The sequence below is a fragment of the Hylaeus anthracinus genome, unplaced genomic scaffold (genome assembly GCF_026225885.1).
Source record: "Hylaeus anthracinus isolate JK02 unplaced genomic scaffold, UHH_iyHylAnth1.0_haploid 4, whole genome shotgun sequence".
Classification (NCBI taxonomy): domain Eukaryota; kingdom Metazoa; phylum Arthropoda; class Insecta; order Hymenoptera; family Colletidae; genus Hylaeus; species Hylaeus anthracinus.
The window spans coordinates 325,052-349,261 of NW_026535289.1; the positions used below are offsets into that span (position 1 = coordinate 325,052).

The 24,210-nt window shown below is 35.6% G+C and overlaps 1 protein-coding gene across 2 annotated transcripts in view; it reads left to right on the plus strand.

The window, feature by feature from the left end:
• Window positions 1-24,210, plus strand: part of LOC128895077 (glutamate receptor 1) — a 609,208-nt gene that overhangs the window by 37,239 nt on the left and 547,759 nt on the right. The gene's annotated exons all lie outside the window — the stretch shown is intronic.

Genomic DNA, 24,210 nt, shown 5'->3' on the forward strand with positions numbered 1-24,210 from the left:
TTCAGAATAGAAAAAAAAGAATCATTTGACTCACGTTGCAAAATTCCGTATAATTTTGGAGAGTCGGCGCAAAAACTGAAAAAAATGTAACCTCTACAGTTTCTATTTAATGTTTCCCTTTGAATTCGTTTTTACGAATTATAGATAATGCTCATCCAAATAACTCTAATAATGCAATAAAATGAATACTTCTAATTATTGCATTTTTTAAATTCTGGAGACTAGTCAATTGTTAATATCAATCACTTTCTGTTTACATTTTTTTATCAAGGGTAAAGGACTTTCAATTTGATCTTTCTCGATAGTTAAAATATTTGTACCGATTTTAATATATTTCACGTTGATGCACTATATGTATTTATTTATATGAAATAGATGAAGCGAGTCAAAAAAAGAGTAAGAATTATTGTGTACACTAAAAGAAAAAAACAACATTCCTAAAGATTTAATATATCTTGGCCATGTTTAAATATATTTTAATAAACAAATGTATAGTATGCTTAATAATTGTACTGTAAAATTATTATTTGCCTTGAATTACAGTATGTATATAAATCTTGGAAAAAAGTTCTCGAATTTTGGTTGTAACAACTTTGCGGACTCCCTTAAAAGATTAAAATATTTCTGCTGATTTTAACATATTTCCTGTTAATGTATCATATTCCTTTACGTGAAATAAATGAAATTCACTCGCCATTAGACAGCCTGTAAAGTTTCTACAACGGATACTCCATCTCATAATAAGTCAAAGGAAAAGGAACATAATTCCGTTTAATGAAAAAAGGACAAGAAAGACCACAGACCATAAAGGTGATAATTTTAAAAAGACTGAGGAGTCGACACGATGTTCCACGGGCGTTTTCATAGACGCTGGTTGCTTCCTGTTTTATGTACGCTTCATGTTTCGCGTATGTAATAGGAGGGAGGGTAACTCGCAAGTTGCAGTCCCAAAGTTGACTCTGGTTTTGCCTTTAACGCCGGATTAGTGCAGCTTCGCTAGGACTCATGGTGGCGTTTAATCATTTTCACTGTGCCCGGAATGTTGCAAATCCCAAAAACTTGAGAGGGAGGGGCAACCGGCAAAGAGGAAAAGGCAGGACACGAATGGAAGCAGAGTCGAAGCTTATCCGGCTTCGCTTTCCCGTTGTATACTCGTAAAAGCTATTTTTAGCGACCTCGACGCTAATCGGTTCTGAATCACGACATCGGAAAGGCTCGGGTGGCTTTACTATAATACTAGTTGTTTAGTAACTACTAGCATCATAAATACTAGTAATCAATGCTCTCTGTGGGGCGGACTGCTATGCATTTGTTAATTTTAGCAAGTTCCTATTAGGGGGGGCATATAAAGTATGGTTTATACAAATGAAACTTTAATCAAACTTACAATCAGTATATTTATAGATAGTATATTAAATAAAAGTAATTTCCACATCATTGAACACGCTTTTTCCAACGATTAAATAATGATTAAATTGATTATTCTAGATTTATAAAAGTTAAACGTATAATTATTTTAAAAAAGATTCTTCTTGGTAATTCAAGCAATTTAGTAGATTCTTGACCACGAAATTTTCGATGCTTCTTTTTATATTGTTTCATATTTTCGAACAATTAATTATTTGCGTTTTTATCTCGACATATTGTTTTTGTGCATAACGAATCACTGAAAAATGCACATTGAACTACTTTTTCACAGACAGTTTTCTTAATAATACTGAACGTAAAAATGCTTTTTTGACTCTCTCAATTCGTTATTCGTTTCTTAGTTGTACACTATAATAAAGCACATTTCATTAAACAGCGTACATGAGACAGATGCTTATTTGTCATTTAAACTTTCTTTTTTAGATTGTATAGCAATCAAATTCTTTTTGCAAACACTTTAACAGTATCATATTCTATAAATTGAATGTATGCTACTGGTGTACTATAGTTTAGGCATTATTGCTCTGCAACAGTTTAGCTGCCTTACCCCGTACTAAAATGTAAATACAATTATATGGTACTGATAGTCAAAAATAAAATGAATGCAGACATAAGTTTCGAAAAATAACTCACAAGAAACAAGAAAGTAATACCTCGACCTAGTAATAAACATTCAGTTTACAACAAGCAAATGATTAATCAATTTGTTCTGATATCTTCAATATTTTCGATTCATCTAGTAATTTAGAATTGTCATATATCCGCCTGTACCACCAGTTACCAGACACTCGATACATTAAAACGGGTCACCCAGTACGCGATTCAGCATTTAACTTGTGCGAGGGTAGCTCGCGAGTCAGGGAATCGAAGTTGCCTCTGATTTTGCGTTTGACGCCAGATTAGAGTGGTTCCTCTAGGATTCTTGGTGCTGCTTAATCATTTTCATTGCCCTCAGTGCGCTGCCGTTCGAAGAACAAGAGAAGAAACGGTAAAAGGCGAAAGAGCCCGGCCGGAGAATTTACTTTGAGCTCTGGAGCTCGTAAGTTTTATGCAGGGAAACGAGAAAGAGTGGAACCGAATTCTAACGACTCAGCTGAAAAATATTTTCTTCGTTCGTGTACTAGGTAAACATTAGATACGGGAAAGCCACTCGAGAAGACGTTGGCGAATGGTAACTAAAATACTCTTATCGCTTGTTCCACGTTCTTCGTTACGCGAAGAATTTTTTAACAAGGCACCGAGTAATCTCATCATGTTCGAATCGAGAATAGTTTTTGATTCTTTCGGTTATATTTTATTTCCTGTGTATATACTTCCACAAATAATAAGGAAGGCCTTATTCTATGATTTTAGAATTTTTGTTCATTGTTTAAATAGTTTTGATAGACTAAAAAATTATTTATTCAAAATATTAACTTAATTGGATAGGCAAAGAAAATGGCCTATTCTAAGATTGTTTATTTATGCTATTAAGCTTATATAGTATAGGAATTGGATTTTGATATATTGGAGGACGAAACTAAACTAATTCGAGAAAATGTGTTAGCCAGTTATAATAAAAAATCACTTTTCTTTTTATTATTATACACTTAGAATGGGGTTAAAGTCCTTGAAGTTGGTCATTTACTTGAACTTTCTAAGTTTTTGGCACTTTTGTACTCTTATTCTCACTAATATTCTCAATTATCGTATCAAAATCTTAAAGCAAGATCTTTACATTTTATGGCCTATGAGATGTGCAACCATTATCTACCAAAAACACAGATTAAAAATTTCACATAAAACATATGGTAATTGTACCAGGTAGTCATAAATATTTGTAATAGTCTAGAAAACTATTTTTTCTCTCTCAATAAATTCATCATCAGATACCTTCCCTAATTTTTTTAGTAAGAGTACCTCAATTAAACCTACAACATATATTTTATTGACAAAAATCAAAAAAATATACATCAAAAGATATAAACTATTTCAAAAGATATAAATTATTTTCCAATCAATATTTTAGTGCATTAAAATAGTTAGATATCGAAGACTGATTTTTGACCAAATTACAAGTGAGACTTAAAGGAACATATGTGAAAAAATGAATATAATTTTCGGTGAGGAGGGAGGTAAATTGTTCCTTCTTATCCACCTACGATCTGTAGTCTAAAACGTTGCATTGTGTTTGGCTTTTAATGGATTTCTTCGGAATCCTGGAAAATCGGAGAAAATTATCGGTCCCCCAATCGGATCATCGTCACGACCGGATACACCATCATGAGCGTTTGCTATAATGCCAGGAAATTCCAACGATTGGCCAAATCGATGTTCGAGCGATGCGAATTGGTATGCATAGTTTTGCCATATAAATTGCGAAGTAGGCCGGGTTACACCCCAACAGGGATGAGAATGGCCGCGCAGCATCGAGCCAAGAGGTTTCGGAATCTGTAACGAAGAAGGGTGGAAAATTGAGCTCGTGGTGGAAAGAGTCGGAGGTAGGTGGAAGCAGGTTCCTGCGAAAAAGTGGCCAACTGATCGCGCTGGAGCGGGGAGAGTGGATCCAGGAATTGTTTTGTATCGCACTAAAACCAGGAGAAGTTTCCCGTTGGCATGCATGTACGCCACCGTGGAAAAGAGGAAGGAAAAATCGCAAAAAGAACAAGCACAAAACGGCGGGAAGATGCAGCGAGTATTGGAAAGGGGAAGGAACGTGGAGGCCTGGGCTCTTGACAAATTATATTACTACACCCGTTCTACGTTCGACGATTGGTAAGCAATAATTTTGACAACGGTATATCGCGCAGAGACTTGGTGCGACGAGAGGTTGTCAAAATTCGTTGGATAATCGTTTCGAGGATGTTTTACTAGAAGGGCGTCGTCGATTTATAGTTTATGAGATGCAAATACAGAATATCGAATCATGTTCGTGTTTCGTTTAAAGAGGTGATTGTATAGAGTGTACTACAGTGTGTGGTATGACTCGATCGAAGACTACTCTGTGTTAAAAAATGTATAGAAGACATAAGATAGACATTTTTTTATACCAGGCTCCTTTTTTAAGACAATTGAACCTAAAAGCTTTAAATTTTGAGTGCCAAAATAATATTTATTTTAGGCGGATGTAATATCATTTTTTTTTAAATAACAGCCTATGTTACTCCGGAGAAAGCAAGCTACTGTACGGATTTGGTATCACTCGGTTAAGTAGTTTTTGAAATTTTTCTGTACATACAAACAAAAGCTGTCTCTTTATATAATAGTAAGATAAGATGTATAGATTCATTATAATGGAATTCAGGTCGAGAACCTAGAAGGCTGGTAATTTAACGTATTTATACGTATTTATAAATATAACGTAATTATATTTATAAAATATAAAATGGATGAGAATGTAAAACAAGTGAATCGTATTTTATAAAAAAAAAACAATCCGATTGGAAAACATTTTATTAATTTTATTTGCTACTTCGTTCTAAAGAATTTCTAAAAATCCCTCATTCTTCGGTGTCAAGAAGGCATGCCCTTAAACGCAAGAACGGCCGCGGAACGCGGTAGATGGTGCGGTGGTTGTTGAATGCTACAGATGCAAAAAGTCGCATTAGCGATTTCGTGCGCAAAAGCAAGGGAACACAGCGGCGACAAATCCGAATGTTTATTTGCTTCAGAAATTTTCAGTCGGGAGTCACAATGAATATTTTAATGACTTCCTGTGGATGCCTGCGCCTCGAAGCAGTTGGGAAGTCGGCGTCCAAGGAGTGGCGCGGAATTGCAAGCGGGACGTGCCAGAGGGGGAGGGTTGGGATGGTGCTCGGAAGAACAGACTGCAGTAGAAGGGAAGTCCTCGGTCTCTCCTTTCCTTGGAAATTATAATCGCGCCACTTACCGTGGCACGGCTCGTCCGTTTCTACGTTTCTCTTTTCCTCCATTTCATCCTGGGTTGGCCGCTCACTCTCACCCTTTGCCTTCACAGGACGTTGGTTTCATTTTACGGTAATTGTGTTTACGGAACGACACGCGGGTTACAACTCTCTTTGTAATTCCGCGGAATTGTCGAGCCTCGGTTGTCCCCGCACCCCGACGGGGGGGGGGGGGGGGCCCACAAGATGGCTTTTCGTTCGACAAGACGGTCGAATCGCTCGAAACCGTTTCCTCGTCTTCCCGCGCTTTGTCGCGGCCGATTATGACTGCCCGTGGCGAACGAATATTTTCTCCTTGAATGGAGAATAACCGTCGCCCGTTTCGCTATTCCGCTTTCACTCCCTTGAGGGAGTTAAGTCATCTTTGCGACGAAAACGAAATCTAAGTTGTACTGTGACCTATTCACGGTTTATTAGATTGACCAAAAAGTTCGATTGGATTTTAACGCGTGAATGAAATGCGACTTTTCTTAGATAAGGAAATATCTTTATACAAGTACATATCTTCCATTATGTCCTATGGTCTTTCCCCATCGTTTGGACTCATGATCTCATCTGTCGATGAGAAACATTGATCAAACAATAAGTGACGTTTAACAACCCTTTCAGAATCAAAGCTCTTTCCAGTTACAATTAGTGAATTTTGTAAAAAGCGAAGTAGATGAAAATTGGAAAAATTAACCTTAACCTTATTTTTGAACTACAAATTTTTAAGTGTTCACTGTCGAGTGATTTTAATCCGATAAAAAACTTCAAAAAAGTAAACAAATTACGCTAAGTACATGAAAAAGTAGAGGACTCGTGGAGTTATCATTGAAAAATAGAAGATCCCCATAAAAAACTACAAGAAAATAGAAAAAGATGTGAAATCGAAAGAAGCTGCCAGATGATTTGCCTAGATTTCCGCGGCCTGAAAATCAAATACTTGGCGTGGCCAGGAAAGGCATTATAGATCATCAATACCCATATTTTCTCTCTCACAGACTTTCAGATAATTTGTCAATTTAAAACTCTGACAATATTACGAGTACACTTTCATTGTATTGCGTTTTAAAATATTTCTAAGGTCATTCATCGACACCAATGCCTTTACTCTCGCAAGCTTTCAGATAATTTGTCAGTTTAAAACTTTGACAATATGAATACACTTTCATTATTTTGCGTTTTAAAATATATCTTATTCATCGACACCTTGGTCTTGCCTAGCCACACCAAGCATTTGCCTTCCAGGCCGCGGAAATCTAGGCAAATCATCTAGCAGCTATTGGGATTTCACATCTTTTTCTATTTTCTTGTAGTTTTTTATGGAGATCTTCTATTTTTCAATGATAACTCCTTGAGTCCTCAACTTTTTCATGTACTTGGCGTAATTTTGTTACTTTTTTGAAGTTTTTTATCGGATCTCACTTCTTTTTACAAATCATTTATTATATATAATCTATTTTTAATTTATAAACATAAAATTGATATTTCTGTAAACCCTATATAAAAAGTCTAAATTATTATTTGTTTCTTTAATTGAATAGAGTAAAATAAAAGGAGAGGGTATAACAAAAGCGATGCGAAATATATATATATTTATTTATTAATGTATAATTATAAACACTTATTCGTTCAATTTATAAATAATTATATATACCTGCAATTCTTTTTCTTGCTGCAAGAAATTTTAATGTTAATGATGAAATGAGAAAATAACTCCATTTCTATAAGCTCTACATAAAAAGTCTAAATTAAAAACACTTTAGTGATATGGATCTATTCTGTATGAATGAAGGTACCTGACAATTCAGATTTTTACAACTTACCTTGTAATGAAAATGGATGAACATTTTACAACGGTTGCTGCAATTTGTTAACGAATAACCTCCAAGCCTGTGGTTCGCTTCATTTGTATAAGCTCTGCATAAAAAGTCTAAATTCAAAACACTTCGGTGGTATGGATCTATATTAAAAACAGTTTTCTGTATGAATAAAGGTATCCCGCAATTCAGATTTTGACAACTTACCTTGTAGTTAAGATCGATCAACACTTTACAACACTGGCTGCAATTTGTTATTAAACCCTACATAAAAAGTCTATATTGAAAACATTTTGCTGATATAAATATAATTAATAATGCAATAGTGTAAAAACTTTTGACACTTGGCAGATTTTTTTTTTTATTAAGCTATAGATTAGATAGCATAGATTTGCGCGACATCTATTGATCCAGGAAACGAAATCTCTGGGGAGGATTTTGTATGCAAACCATTGTTTGGGACTAGAATTGTAAAAAAGATTGAAAAACTTGGTACCTTTATGTTTAGATTCTTCGAGAAGCCACTCTTTCATTTCAATTTTCTCTTGTTTTTTAAAACTTTTGGAAAAGTCGGAGGCTGGAACTAGGATATCAGTTGAACTTTCGAGTTCAGTAGCATTTTTGGCTAAAATATCCACATTCTCGTTGTAAGAAATTCCTACGTGAGCAGGAATCCAGAAAAGATAGAGATTTCTTTTGCTGCGAAAATTTGCATTAATTAGTTTTCTGTTATCAAGTACTAATAGATTAACTTTTACACTAAGAGTGAACTTGGATAGTGTTTGAAGAGCACTTAGGTAGTCTGAATAAATGAACGTATTTTCATAAGGATAGGTAGATGCGAGTTCGATGGCCTTTTTAATTGCAACACATTCTGCAGAGAAAGTGGATTGATTGATTGATTGATTGATTGATTGATTGATTTGATTGTTTAGTCCAAAAAGAGCCGAGATATTCAAATCTGGAGAAAAGATAGCTGAACCAACACCGTCGTTATTATCTTTTCTACTTCCATCGGTGAAAAAGGAAATGGAGTTGGCAAGACGGTTGTGGAAGTGTTCCAGGAATGTAGCATTAGGGTCGGGAGAATTTTTGAGTGAAAAACCAAGATCGGTATTCACCTCTATTGGAGAACTTAGTACATTGAAGAGAACAAGTTACGGAAAAAAGTTTTTTTCCGTTCTTAGACTGGTTTTTACGTGTTGAAGAACTTGTATTTGACCTGGGACAAGAGTGCGCGATTTGTTTACCAATCCGTTCCATAAATTAGAAACTGAGAGCCTACTTATCAGAGCATTTAGCAAAGTTCCACTATTTGCAAAATGCTTGGTCAGAAATTTTCTGCATAGAAAGATGGCGCGATGACCAAGAGGCCAACATTTGGATTCTCCCAAAAGGACGTTGTGGGGGGCACTGATTCTATATCCTAAGGCACAACGTATAGCCGCGAACTGTATTCTCTCGATACTCAGTAATCGATATCTACTTTTCGGAAAATAAATAAAGCAATTATATTCAATAATTGATCTAATCAAACTCTTGTAAAGGATTAGTAAGGTCAGTGGTTCAGCTCCCCATTTTATACTACATACAAATTTTAGAATATTGAGTCTGCTAAGGCATTTGTTCCTGACATTTTCTATGTGTTCCGTAAATTTCAGTTGGTAGTCAAAGTGGATTCCTAAGAATCTAGCAGTTGCACTAGATTTTATTTTGTGTTTTTCTATATTAATGGTACAAGTGCCCGGTTGTATACCTTTTTTGTTGAAGTGAACTAGAATGATTTTTTCGGGTGCTAGGCTAAGACCTAATTTATTGAGTCTACTGTTTATAGTAGTTACTGCCTTTTCGATAGATCTTTTACCGAGAAAAGGATTATGAACTGGTGTATAAACACCAATGTCATTCGCAAATTCGGAGACATGAATCCGTTTACCAAGTTGTATGCAAATGTCTCTAACATATATAAGGTACAACGAGGGGCTAAGAATACCACCCTGCGGTAGACCTTTGAAGACTTTCCTAACTATTGAGTTGGAGGAATTGCAAATAAATGTAACATTTCGTTCGTAGGTTAGGAAATGGACAAATCGCAAGATGTTGTGATGACATCCAAGTTCGGAGAGTTTTTTTAACAGAATATCGTTGTTGACATTATCGAATGCTTCTTTCACATCTAGAAAACAAGCCAGAACATCTTCATTTTTGCAAAAATCTTCTTCAATTGTGAGGGTTAATGCAGTGAGGTTGTCAGTGCAGGATATTCCGGCTCGAAAGCCTGACTGAGATGATGGGAGAAAGCCTTGAGTCTCTATCCACCACCGAAGACGCGTCTTTATCAACTTTTCAAAGATTTTACAAATGCATGAAGTAAATGATATGGGTCTAACACTGTTAGAGTCTCTTTTGTCTATGAAAAAAGTAAGACTGTCTTTCCATGAGGGTGGAAACTTATTGCTAAGATACACTTCATTGAAGAGGTCGAGAGGAGAAGTTTAATCTTAATTGGAAGATTAACGATACAAAAGTATTCAATATTGTCGGTTCCTGGAGCTGATTTAAGACTAACGTTCTTAAGTATAAGGTTTAGCTCATGAAAATCAAAAGGAGAAGATAGAAATAGGTTTCCCTGACCTTGATCTAGAAAAGGAGAGTTAGGGTTTGTTGGAACCCAGCAAGGGGCAATCTTGTTAATCGCTTCCAGTATATTGGCTTCTCGATTCGGAGATGGTTCTCCGGTACTTTTAACTTTCGTCCATTTATTTTTGAGAATTTGCATTTGTGCCAAACATAAGAGACATCTGTGTTGAAATTGATACTTTCAGCGAATACTCTAAAATTGTTGATCTTTCTTTTTTTGATATACTTCTTAGCTGCTGCTACACATTTTTTGTATACTACATAATCTGTTAACGAACGAGTGTATTGCCATTTTTTGAGCACAGCCTTTCTCAGCCTAATAAGCTTATTGCATTCAGTATCCCACCAAGGTACAGGGTTTCTATGATTTGCGACATTACCAATTTTTTTTAAAGAAGTACTCTTAGTAATAGCGTATATGATTAAGTTACTAAACAAGTTATATTTATCAACTGTATCTAATGAATCGTAAGAAGGATCAAGGAAAGTGTTGTAAGATTCCTCTAGAAGAGATCTATACTTGGTCCAATCAGTTTTTTTAGAAGTGAGTTTGTGATGGGTTTTCGTAAATTGCACTTTTTGAACTTCAAGTTTGACATTTAATGGAAAGTGATCAGAGCTCCATGAATCGTCATATACTTTAAGCGTAACTTTGTCAAGGATGTCAGAAAATGAGAGGACAAGGTCTAAGTTTGAATATTTTTTCCTGTAGAAATCAATGTGAGTGAGAGTATTATTAAGTTGATTAAGATCAGGTCGGATTCGGTGATGGAATTGCAGAGTCTTGTTCCATTTAAATCGTTTTTCGTACAGTTTCAGATAACATTGTGCGAATTGAAATCGCCGAAGACGAGGCATGATCCTTCTGCAGTTATCGATAGAAACAGCTGATCCCATTCTAACTGAGAAACATTATAGCTGGGAACCCTATAACACCCTACCAAGGTGATTACAGGCGTTTCATTGGTAATTTTAATCCCTCCAGTTTTTAAGTGGTCACGAATATTACAGAGAGATTGGATAGGATAAAAAGTGAATGACTTTTTTATTAAGAAAATGATACCTCCTCCGGGTTTGTTATTTCTGTCGATTCTGAATATATTGAAACCAGAGAGATCAAAATTTTTATTTTCGCTAAGCTAAGTTTCAACTCCTACAAATACGTCAATTATGGAAAGTTGTTTCTGAAGTTCCTCTTCGCGTCTAGATAAGCCTCTGGAATTCCAGTAGACAATATTTAGTTCACAACTGATGGTAGATTTGTTATTTTGCAGAGTCATTGCTTAAGAGAGATTGATGTAAGGCTGGTAAACTTGCAGGTTCCATGCTTTCTGAAGCTATTGAAAGGTCGGTGTCCGAGTCAGCGTCGTTGGCAGAAGTTGAATCGTTCCTATTGGTGGGTTTCGAAGACCAATTGATATGGAGTTCAAGCTTTTTGATGATTCTCGTAATTCTATTCTTGACACCTATCAGATAGGCTGGTGTAGATTCCTCGAAGCATTTTTATTAAGAGTGGAGTATCCTTAGTATATGACAATGCAAGCTGCACAATATCTGGATTATCTTTTGCTTTAATAAGGAAATCTTTATACTCTTCATACTTCAAGACGTATGTATCCAGATTTTGATTAAGGAGAAGCTTAATTGGTTCTAGTTTGTATTCAATATCTTTGTGGTTAGATAGCTTTTTCATTTTTTCATTTTCTTATGAGTATGTTTGGTGGTTGTTGGAGGGTTCAAAGATTTCGATAATTCCTTATTATCAATTTTGGACAATATATGACAATATCTTCGGGTAAGGTAGCTTGATCCGTGGATATTCGTTTAGGATCTGAAAGTGTGCTGCTTGAGCTATTTGTTGATAGCGGTCTTTTTGTAGGCATTTTACTTTTAAGAATAGCAGCAAGGTCGACATATGTTGTTTTTGTTTCCTGAGACTCTTCTTGACCATCTGGTTTAGAAGAATTTGCATTACTTGAATCAGATTTTGAAAGCTGGATCGTGTTAGGGACATTTGACTCTTGGCTTACAATGTTGTTTTGTCTGGTTCAGTATTTCGCCAGGTGGCCTTCTTTCTTACATATAAAACATGTTGGGTTGTCGGTTGAGACGAAGATCCAATACGAGGTGTCTTCATAATTAACTTGGAATTTTTCTGGTAATTTGTTCAAATCGTCTGGATGAATATAAACTTGCCTACGAAAACTCAGTATGTGGGAGTACCCTGATTCTAAGAATCCTGCTTTAATAAATGAAATAGGCGAAGAAGTTCTGATTCCTATGTCCTTGAAAATGTTTTCTAACTCAGTGTGAGAAATAATCGGGCAAACGTTTGAGAGTATAATTCGCTTGGTTCTCTGAAGAAGAGGTCTGATAGATAGAGTGCGTCCTTTTATGTTTATACTGGAGTCCTCCGAAGTAAGTTTGTCAACAAGCATTTTGTCCGATACATAGATGCAAACTCGATTGTTGGAAATCCTGGATGCGAAACGTATGTTAATAGGGTTTATTATCTGGGCAATAGCTGATGTGTATTCTTTAATAGAAATGTCTTCGTGTGCGTCAATAATCAGTGCTTGATCTTTTTTGGGGAAACTGGCTTTTGGCATGATGCTAGCGTAAGTTAATCCTGTAGAAGTGTTGTCTTGTTGTACATTACTTGAATCCATGATTGCTGCACGTGAGGTACTCCCATACTCAGGAGTATAGCCCTCGTTTTGAAAAAAAAGGAAGAAGAAAAAAAAACTGATTTGGATGTAGAACTACTGCTCCCAAGGACAAATAGCTGAGTATATTTCCACACAGACCACAATCACTAAACACTGGCGTTAGACACCCAAAACAAAACAAACTAGGAACAGAGAGAGCTCAAAACCGTCCTTACCGCACAACGTCTGGGAACGAACTGACTTGGCAGGTTATGAATGATGACATCTGTTTCGACTCTCGACGCAAAATGGCCGACGAGCCATGGCGAACCGAATGATTCCGAGAGTCGACGAACGACACTCTGCTTTTGCTTAGCTCCTATAGGCTAAGGGTTGACGACGGGAAAATCATATGAAAAATACCGTTTCTGACAGATTCGTGACATGATACTACGATATCTCAGTTGCACGTGGACCGATTTTATTGATTTTGGTTTTAGTCGAAAGCTCATATGCGGCTTACATTAGAAAAATGCCTTTAAGTTTAGAAAATATTGCAAGCGTGTTGAGATATTCATGAAAGAAGTTTCAGGTTAGGTTGGAATGGACCATCTCTCTTGTAAAAGATACGTGGTAGCTCCAACGCCAGGTATATATACGCGGTGACGGATAATTTTTCATGTACTTGGCGCCGAGACGCTACCACGTCTCTAGATCTCTTGAGGGATATTGATACACATGTGTATGTTGCTTTTATAGTAAAATTACATTTTACAGATAAATAATGCTTTGGTTTGCGTGTACTTAGTGAAAAGAAAAAAAATCCATTTAATAATCCGTTCCTCAAGAGGTTAAATAATAGATAGTGGAACTAAAGTTAGTAAACCGAATAAACTTTTTGGCCAACCTAATAATTAGAATACTAAATGTATTTATAGAAAGATTGATCACCAATTTAGTGAATTTAAGAAATTTGGTAATGAGCAAACCTGAAGAGTAGACGATCCTTAATGTTCATATATTGAGATTAATGAACATATTGGAGTTATTTTAAAATGATGTTCCATTCATTAAGATTAATAAATATATTGAAGTGACATAAAAATGATGTTACAATGCCCATGGAAGAATTGTATTAAAAGCAACGTTTAACTACTTTAAAATGAAATAGCTAGTTTCAAAGACACTAAACCATGAAAAAATACAAAAGAAATCGTTTCCTTTTAAAATTCTAGACTAGAATACCTTCTTAATAAAAATGATAATCGTTTCGCTCGCGATGAGGATACTTTTATTCGCCTCAGGAAGGAACCAGTTCTTTACGGGTTGTAAATCAAATTTATTCTCCAGGAAATGAAAGTATGCGTTTCAAAAATAGGAAAATGTGTTATACATTATTTTTCAGCCGCGGAAGGCTAGCATTTACGGGAGTACGGAAATTCGTACGTTCTTAGAGTGCTTGCCACACTTCGACTTATACGCACGACTTTCGAGATTGTAGACTTTTTTTAATGATATTTCGAATTCTGTAACTCAGATCGTAGTCTTTCCGATGGTTTGCGCGATAAAGAGAGCTTTCAGTCTCAGCATCTTTCAGAAATTTTATTTGAAACAAAAGATTCCGATACTCGGTCGCTTAATGAATTTTGCTAATGGCTTTTGGATCGGAATAAATATTACGACATTATTAAAATGGCAAAGCGAGTCACTTTTATATTCTCTGCTTCTGGAATTTTGTTTTCAACGAAGATTCAGCAATTGTATTTAAATTCCTTGTTAAATGTCTCTGCGCCTCGAGTAATTTTATTTAAGTGTCGTTATATGATACATAATAATTATGTTTCGTATGAAGGTCCAATAACTATTTTTAAAGGTCTTGTTATATCTCAATCAATTTAATAAAATGTATTGAAATAGCATTGTTTCTTAACTACTGAATTAGATCTTTTTGATTTTGAAAAATGGAATTCAAGTTTATCCACCATGTGAAATCTCATTATTAATTACTTCTGTTCACCTGAAATATTTGAAACAACCGAGAGATTATATCATGATATATTCACAAGTAACGACGGCGACTGAGTTTAACGAAAGGTGGTAATTAATAAATCGTATTGCACATAAACTTTGAAAGACCTAAATAATCTGAACATTATACATTTGCCTATCCACTATATTCAACACGCTCATCATCAACAATTTAAAATTCGCCTAAATATTCATTATTAACTAAGTGACTGTTACCACATTAATTCATAATTTCTTGCATATTTACTATACCTATTTGAATGTTCGTTCATTTTATAGATTACTATTAGAAACAACAATAGAGAATAGATAAATTATTTGAAGTAAGTGGTATTGCTTTGAAAAACGTACTGGAAATTAAGAACTAAGCGACTATATCGATTAAAAATCCCTATTCCAACGGCACATACGCTTATTCAAACACATATTCAGGTTATATATTTTCAAAAACCTGGATAGGAGAGGATTGTTTCAACGATCCGATATCTAGATCCTCTGAAATGTCCATTCTGTTTTTCTACCCATCCTGGCAGATACGTGGGGCCGTTGTTTAAAATTGTATCGGAATATTCCCAGCCAAATGCTGTGTTATCGTCACGTCCTCCGTTCCGTTTTCATTGAAAACGCCCGTCAGGAGGGTAAAGTAAATCTAATCTTGATTCAGGCGTCATAAAAGCTAGCGCACATCTCATTTTACGATACGCCGGGTACATATGTTATATTCCGTGTATAAGCTATGTATAGCGGTCCGGGCACAGTCTATAAGATGTATTAAGCACCCTAGCTTATAGCCACGGTAATATTCCGCCACCCAAGCTACTGCCATACAGCAAATCCTTAATCGAGTGCTTCTGCGATGTCCTATCTTGGCGACGTTAAAGCCATACGCGGAGGATTCGATTTATTTCACGAATGACACTAGCGAGATGGAAAGACGGTGAAAGCCATCTTGTCTTGCTTGGAAGAAGGAATAGGAAAATTGAGAATATGTCAAAAGCCAATACTATCGCATCATGTTGTCTGTAATATATTATTCGTAGATTAGAATCGTCTAGAATCTAGACGATTATCTAGACTCTAGATAAACTTACAATTAGGGGAAATGAGCAAACAGCTTTGGTCAGACTTTGAAAAGCTCACGGAAGTTGAATGATAGAGGGATGATAGACTGAGGGTAATTGTTGGAGTAACTTTAAATGCTATAAAATATAAAGAATGTATTAATCACATTGAAAAACAGTTGAATAATAATTGTTTTCCTCAGGGACATAAACCTATTAATAATTTTAATATATAATTTTTGTTCTTCTGCTTCAAGTAACTATTATATAACTATTATATTTTTCAGAAATGTTATATTTCTCGTATTAGGTAAAATGTATTTGGTAATGGTCTTTCCGAGAGTAGATGGGTTAGGTTATGAGGAGATGTGTAGATCGTAAGGATATATCCATTGAATTTATTGTACTATTAACTCTACTGATATGTACTCATGACAGTATAATATTAATAGAAACTGAGTAATATTTAGTAATATTTATGGCTATATTAATAAACACAATTTAAGGTAGCAACATTTATGCGTTGTTTTTAAAAATTTAATCAATCGTTAAACACATGCATGATATACTAGTATATGGATGCACTAATGCATGAATCATATTACACAAATATAAAATTTTTCATGAATTCTTCTAATAGATATCCATAATTCCGATAGATACCCACAACAAAATATGATAAAACAGTAATTGGTTCTAGTTACACGGCACTGGTGATTTTAATAAATACGTTATTTCTAATAAAAAAAAAAAATGTACTCAAAGTAAAATGTATATTACACAGCGTCTGAAGAGGTCAGCTACTATTATTTTAAATTATCCGACGTTACGTCGTCGTTGGCAAAGAATTGGTTGGGTTAATTTCCTTCTACTTGATGCGATGATGGCGGACTCGAGCACCGTTCCTCGTTAAATTTAAAGTAGATTCCTTGAATTGAACGGAATCAATCTGCCGTGGGCAGATTGCATAACTGGATAATTACGGTCAGTTGTAATTTATTGGAAACTCCTGGTCTACTTATAGCTTTTGGTACTCCTGGATTGTACTCTCTATATAATGTTCGACAGCTTTCCACGAATAAATCGAGCGAGTTAATTATTCATTGAGTTTATATTGGAAAAGTTCGGTTAGAACGAATCACCGGTGCTTGAAAATTTAGAATCCATCCGGCAAATAATTATTACATTGAAACCGATACCTAGACTCGATAACCTACCTATCGGGATACCAAATTCTTTCAGCACGCGTTTTATTAGAACTTAGAGTTGTTTCTTTCCACGGTAAATGTTCTATTTGTCGACACATTTTACTGCCGTCATTCCAGTTGAGTCATAATCCAGAATTATTTTATAGTTCCTATATTAGTAGCGAACTTGATGATTTGTTTAATCAATTTTAAAGTGATTTGACTGTTGTTAAGACAAGTTATGTAGATATTAAAATAAATTCAAAGGTAGAGAAACTATGATGTTCCAGTACCTGACATTAAAATTTCCAGAAATCGTTATATTTATGTTTTTAAATTTGACATATATGTCTAACCCAAATGCCACGTTCAGTTTAATGTACCATATGCAGTTTAACGTAGGTAAAATATGTAGATTAACATAACAATTCTGAATCATTCTTTTACATAATAATGAAAACGTGTGTTACTTTATTATTATTTATTTTATATTAAACCGATTCTTACCGAAGTGCACCCTGCAGCTGTACCATACTTTTCTCATAATCATCTTTTAACTCGCGTTGCGTGGGTAACCCTTTATCTAAACTTTCCCTAAAGCCCCACAGATGTTCACCTCTGAGTAACGAAAATCTCAACCGCCAAATTTCCATATATGGGAATCACTGACGTATCTCCACCAATATCTAGGGGTATATAAACCCATGATTTTCGTTACTCGGGGGATTAGTACGAAAGAGTTACTTGGTAAAGTCACGTCGATCGTCTTCAGAGCTGCGCTTCAGTGAGATCGGGCTTCAAATCCCTTTCGATCAACATTAACCATATAGATCCGCGAGGACGGTACAAAATCTATTACGGCATAGAAGCATTCTCGACCACCACATCGCCAGTGCGTTAACACCGTGCAACAATTAGGTAATTAAATTCATACACTAACCGCGACAACACGACACTGTACAATTGTATTATTAGAATTATTCAGTTTTGAATATATAATCATTTGTTAATCTTAAAAGGTCTGTTAAATCGTTATTAAACCTTCACCATTGGAATAAGCAATCCTAACCAGTGTAACGACCCCACAACATAATAACTTTACCGCTCGAGTTATTATTTGTTTAGAATTAATAGTTGCGAGGCTTTATCCACGACGCGTATTATATTCCAACGATACGATTCAATCCTTACCTAACCTCCCCAACGGTTACCCTTTACCGGGAGATACCGATCCTACGGTTACCCGTAATTGGGAGATACCAATCTTTCCTTTCTTATTCTTTACCTAACCTCCCCAACGGTTACCCTTTACCGGGAGATACCGATCCTACGGTTACCCTTTATTGGGAAATACCAATCTGTCCTTTCTTATTCTTCACCTAACCTTCCCAACGGTTACCCTTTACTGGAAGATACCGATCCTACGGTTACCCTTTACTGGGAAATACCAATTCCCAGCAGCTATCTGACGTCGCGTCAAAGTCGTCTGCGATTTCTACTCCATTCTCAATCTTTGGATCCATTGAAATAAACAGAACTAATCGTATCTTCTTCGATTCTTGAATTCAACCCACTCGCAGGGCTCACACGCGCGTCGCTATCGCCCTGGCTCGTAACATTCTACAAGAAAACATTACTGCCTCTGAAATTGTTTATAATGAAAATAAATATTATATTACAGATTAAATCATAGCTTCTTCATTTTTGCTTCTACATTTATCACCAAGCCTTGGTTCCTATAATTGTATGTATTCTATTTTTCCATTTTCAATTACTTTATATTCAGTATGAAACCCTTTAGCATCTTTTCTTCTATTACCTGCTGATTAACGTCCAGCCAAATATTATTCAAATTTATTCATAATTTTGTTCTCCTAATTCCTCCAAAATTAAACATGATACGTTGAAAAGTATCGAGACACAGTTCTCTCTACAATTGTTTTTTTTTTTATTTACGTTAAGAATACATATTAACAATACATATACATTTACATTTAGAAAACAACTAGAAGACATTCTACCTAATTTCTAATAGCTGTCTTCATTAACTTCCAAAGAACTTGTGTCAATACTTGACGAACGTGATTTCGCGCGAAATTAGAATTTTCCCAAGAAACCATGGAAACGTGACGATAATTGGGCAAGCGTCGGGATCTTGTGCACTTACCTCAATTAACGTAACAATAAGGCTCAACGGGGACGCGTCGACGCGCCTCACGGTAAATTCGGGGCGTCGTCTTCGGGTTGTTCGAGTTGGGCGTTACGAGCCGTGATTAGGTGTATTGCGTCTCCCGTCGTTTCGGGGTTCATCAAGATGCGAAGGGGTGGTAGGCAGCCTACATCATTATTGAATGATAATTTCCGATCACCCCCTTGGGAGAAATGGCTGTTCCTCGTTACGGCTCGATGCCTCTTGGCGCCCAGCGACCGACGCAACCTATAACTTCGATATAACGTCAGCAACCATTATGTCATCAATTGTCTCCGTTTCCGTAAGGGGCGCCAGTATGTGTACGCTCGCGTCTTTAGCGCGGATTTGCGATCCCGTGTGCGGAGCTAAATACGTTCCGTTCAATGTTTCTTCCCGTGGCAATTAAAACTTCATTAGCGCGTGTCAAAAAGTTTAATCAAAATCTCGGGCACGGCAAATTCCCGGTGTACTTGTTGTTGCCATGCAAATTAGGTATGCACGAGCAGACACAAAGACCCGTCTGTTCCTCAGATAACCGCGGCACCTTCGAAATTAGTTCAGTGCCGAACAACGCCGTGAATTGGAATTTTTGCGTAGTACTATATTACGATTTCCTTGAGGCTGACCGAGGCTTCTCAGTTCCGTGGAGTCGTGGAAAGTAACTTGCTTCATGCTAAAATTGAGCTTGCTGGCCATTTTGATATATAACGGACATGTTGTTGTTAAGTGGAGCAAAGTTTAATGTTATTTCTTTAGATACGTATGCAGAATGGGTAAAGTAAGCGTGTTCGAAGCATAACTTTGTTATCGGAACATTTACAGAAAAATGTCAAAGTGAAAAGAGCAATGGTTCGAAGAGTACTATATTATTTTTATAAGTACAATGGTCAATGTGCATTCGATAGTTGCATCATATTTTAAAATAGAAATGCATATTTTACTTTACTTTTATTTTTATTTATTATAGATTGAATCTATGTAATGAATGTACAGCAATAACCAGGGATTACCTCAATCATGTAATGGAAACTGTTAAAAAGCATTGTATAAAATGTGTAGAAAATAATGGCGAAGCGTTTGAGTATCTTCTTTATAACAGATAATTGTTTAATACGTCTCGTAACTAATCATTTCTGTATGTGTATGTGTATATTACATACAAACGAAAATATATATATATTGTAAGGTATACTTAATGCGTCTGCAGTTGTGTGATGTGTACAGTGTATAACGTGTGCGCGTTTTTCTAATTAGTTATGTTCCATGATAAAAACTTATAAATACATATTCTATTTTTCTGTGAAATTAATTTACATGAGATTTATGTGAATTAAGTATTAAGAATAACGTACTTAAGGTATTGTTAAATTTCACTTATGAAGCTCCCTTTATATGTTATGATTGTATCGTTCAAGTTTATCAGAAATCCTGAGAAATAACTCATCGAAAGAGTTATTAAAGTATCTCTTACAATACATATATGTTAATCGGTGAGGATCGAATGACATTTATCATAAAGTGGACATCGGCAGGCTGGCGTCGGTAGTCGAGGGAGTGTGAATATTTCTGTGGCTTGTTGTAATTGCTGAAAGAGCCAGCCGTAAATTATCCCATAAACGAAAGGTATGAAACGAGCCGGTGGTTAAGCGTGGACAGAATACGTAGCCGTGTGTGTCGTTTTCCAGCGGAATCTATCCGAAACGATACCCCTGGCACCGAAATGATTCGAACGTGATATTATCGGTGATAATAGCCCAGCGTCGCGCGTTCAAAAATTAATATCCCAGCGAATTCACTGGTCGTACTCGTTCCTGGGAAGTGAATGTAATCAAGCGACCGATATAACGCAATTATCGTTTCTGTGTCTTTATCGTCTGATTAAAACTAGCTGCGTTGCTGTTATACGCAACGTTCATCTACAATCGAATTAATCGACCTACACTCCGAATCCTTTAAAATAACCGATGAAACGCGGCAATCGTTACGGAAACAAAGCGTGCATTGAATTTACTAATTGCTCTGTGTGCGATGTGTGTTTTTCTTGCTCGTCCATCAATGTTGAAACGTTGTAAACACACGCGAAACGTGGTCGTCGATAAAATATTATCAAAAGCTTCGGAGGACATTAAAGTCTGGGGTTCAAAATTTTTTAAATAATTGGTCACATTGTTGTCTTTTTCCAGTGTAGTCGATATTACTCTAAAGAATAATCACTTATTATACATATACTTATACAATACTTATTATTAGACTGATGATGTTGGTGCATTAATGGCAAATGGAAATATTAATTTTTCATCCACATAATTTTATTAATATTTAAAACATTCTTTTTATTATTTTCTCATTCGACGTTTCGTTTTATTTACATTCTAGATCCCTACAAACCAATTGTTAATAATAAAAGATCGATCAATAATACAAGAAATTTAAGTAAACTTTTAATAGTAGAAAGTCGACAAATAATAATAGGATAAATTTAAGTATAAAAGGAAATTTATAAATATTAGACCTTCGATAAAATAAGTATAAAAGTACACAAGTATTGGACGATAAGAAAAATGATTAAATTCTTATTAAGGACTGAAAAAGCATTCGCGCATGGGAAACCAGGAAATACAGTGGGTGTAGAATGAATTCATACACCGATCAATTTCCCAACAACTTTTGTGTGAAATTGTAGTTTCTTAACTTCTTTTTTTATAATCAATGATATTTTATATATTCTCGGAAATCTTTAAGATAGATATAGTCCAAACAACATTTACTAGTTAATATAATTTGTGAAATGAACAAAAAAATGCGAAAAGTGGGTAAAAGTGTAGAAGCAATAAATATTTGTACGATTCTTAGTAGAGTTTATAACATAAACACATTAGTTTATTGCTTCGTACGAATTAGAAAACATCAAATTTCCAGTAAAGCACTTTAAAAAAGGCTCTAATAGAGGAATGAAAGAAGATCCCACTTCGAATAACTAATAATGTAGTTAATTTAATGCTTAGAAAAGTTACAATAATTATACAATCAAAAGGAAATCCCACGAAGGAAGTATTATATACTTATAAATTGATGTAAATTTCTCTCTTTTTTAAACAAGTTAATTTTTTCTCGTTAATTTCGCAACTTACATAAATAGCTATATTTTTTGTAATCTATTTATTCTAGAGATTTTCGAGAATATGTAGAATATGACTGTTTATAAAAAATAAGTTAACAAATTACAATTTTACACAGTTTTTTTGGAAACTGATCGGTGTACGAATACATTCTACATCCACTGTACGTACGATTTTATCCCCGACGAATTGTAAGTAAACACGAGGTTTACGGAGAGGACGCTCCGTTTGTTCTATGGGCAGCCGATATTCCTGGAGAGAGCGGGAACTGCCAGAGAACAAAAATTTGTATTGCAAGATAGGTATTGGGAAGAGGCCAATAAGTCTTCTATCGAATTTATTTGGCAAACACCTCCGCATCGAGTGTTTCATGTCGAGCACCATATATAACCTGGATAGAAAGGAATTCTTTTTCCTTTTAGTTACTTCGGTGAGTGACGTGGGGAACCCCTATTTCGAGGAATCTCCTGAAAGGATTCTATATCCATTGCCTTTTTCTTTTATGTTACGCCCACTTACTTCCCATACGGCATACGTTTTAACCAGGTACAGGTCTAGTCAGGTAGTTCAGCCTCATTATTTTCTTAATAATTCATTAACTTTACATGTTCGCTGCCAGGCTCGTGAAAATTCCTTCAAGTTAAAATTTCGTCTCGAAACTGTTCAAGACTAAATAATTTAACATTTGTCGTAATATTTAATTTTTTAACCTATTTACTTTACAAATTCTATTCATATATTCATTATCGTTTCACTTTTTACTAAAAAGTCCTGTCACCCATTTCTGGCTAACCAACGTGTTAATTGAAATTGCTTATCAGTTTAGATAATCTTTTTTGACTCTTTGTTCCATTAATTGCTGCTTAGAAATATACTCAATCGCAGGTAACAATATTATTTTAGATCCTAGAATAAACAAATATAATAGGTATATAAACTTTGGTTTGTATAGACTTGAACGTTCACCCAGATAGGATCGGATGTCCCATGGACGTCCATTTTATGTCCAGTTTACGTCCAAACGTCCGACGTCCGCCCGGAACGTCCTACGAACGTCCATGGGACCTAAATTTTGTACGTCCCAGGGATGTCCGCTCTGAACTTTCTAGATTTAGGGAAAAATACTTTTTTTTAAACAAAATAAATATTATTTATTAATATTATTTATAATATAATATTTATTCAATAAGTAGAACAGAATATTTTTTTCCGAATATAAAAACACTATTTACAATTGTAAATTAATATTAATTAATTAATTAATTAATTAATTAATATTATTATCCCAGATAGTACCGGACGTCCCATGGACGTACAGAAAACGTACAGAGAACGTTCTGGGAATGTCCACATCGGACGTCCCAAGGACGTACATAGAATCTCCACGCCGGACGTCCCAGGGACGTCCTACGATGTAATTGGGACGTTCCAGGGACGTGCACAGAACGTTCAGGGGACGTTTGGACGTTATCTGGACGTCCAGTACCGGACGTCTTATGGACACACATAAGACGTCCCTGTGCTATTTGGGCAGTTTCTTTATTTAATTTTGTGAGTATCCACAGTAGTCGTTGCACGCTTCATAAGTAGTCATAAAAAATTCAATAGTTGGGACTGTGTGGTAGTAAGCTTTTAAAGTTCACGTTGAAAATTTAAAATTGCTATCCCGGTTGACAAGAATCGGTATTTCGTAGTTCGGAGGCATCGACGAATGGATGGATCGATGAAAAATTTTCGCGTACGGTGGAATGATTCACTTTGGACAAACTACGGTCGCAGTCAGCCCGAGGCCGAAATACCCTGTACGTGCACTCTTTCGAGGTTCTGCGTTCCCCTCTGAGAATACAGATTTCGGAATGTGTGTTCGAGGAAAGTTCTTAAGAAAATACGTTCCAAGCAATCGGTATCGGAGTGCGAAGTCTAGTTCGAACTTTCGCGACCACTCTACCTTGGTCGTCGACTAAGCAATCTTCTCGAAACTCTTCCTGGTCCATCGGGAGAAACGCTGTCCCGTTCAGTTCAGCCATAAACAAGGGCTGCACGGATAACGAATTATTGACAGTTGCGCGTCATATCTTAGGGGAGGATTGGAAAAACCCGTTAACACATTGTCAGCCGATGTTATGAAATTATTTTTGCATCTACATATATTTATATTTTCTTGGTTGTAGGTTACAATTATGTATGATGTTTCCTGATGGTAC